Source organism: Seriola lalandi, unplaced genomic scaffold (assembly GCF_002814215.2).
Source record: "Seriola lalandi dorsalis isolate HSWRI2012SDOR001 ecotype SW California unplaced genomic scaffold, Sedor1 jcf7180002055009, whole genome shotgun sequence".
In the NCBI taxonomy this organism is placed as follows: Eukaryota; Metazoa; Chordata; class Actinopteri; order Carangiformes; family Carangidae; genus Seriola; species Seriola lalandi.
This window is the reverse complement of record NW_019525552.1, coordinates 313,520-314,072: the sequence shown is the minus strand read 5'-3', so window position 1 is coordinate 314,072 and position 553 is coordinate 313,520.

The window sequence follows — 553 nt, the reverse complement described above, 5'->3', positions numbered from 1 at the left end:
GTGATAGTTCAAGTTAAGATAACGTGACATATACAAAATGTGTAGACAAATATTTGTCATATAGAAGATTGTTAATTTAATACTCAAACCAGTCCTCAACTGAAGCAGACATTCATGCACCTATCCTGACAGCTGATCGATATTTGTGATTAACTGTGATCCACCGCATCTCAACTCAAGTGTTTGTGTTTTATTGTCATTTGAAAGTTTCCTCACTGTGAAAACTGAGTGATCTGTGCCAACAGAAGGAGGACCTCATGTACAGAGCAGCGCATTCGTTTCCATTCATCTGGTTGAAGGGAGACTGCATGGACATCCTTAGTTCTCTAATGTGCTGTGATGATGATGATGATGATGATGATGATGGTAGAAAACCTCCCAGTTCATCTTCCACTGATGAAATGACAGACTAACTGCTGATGAGTTAGTTTATTATTCTGTCTTCAGTATTCACAGGTTCAGTTTCTTACCTGCAACTTAATTTCTGCAGTTGTTGACAGGTGATGGTAGCAACACTTTTAAGATCAGAATTTATAAATATTAAACTGTGATT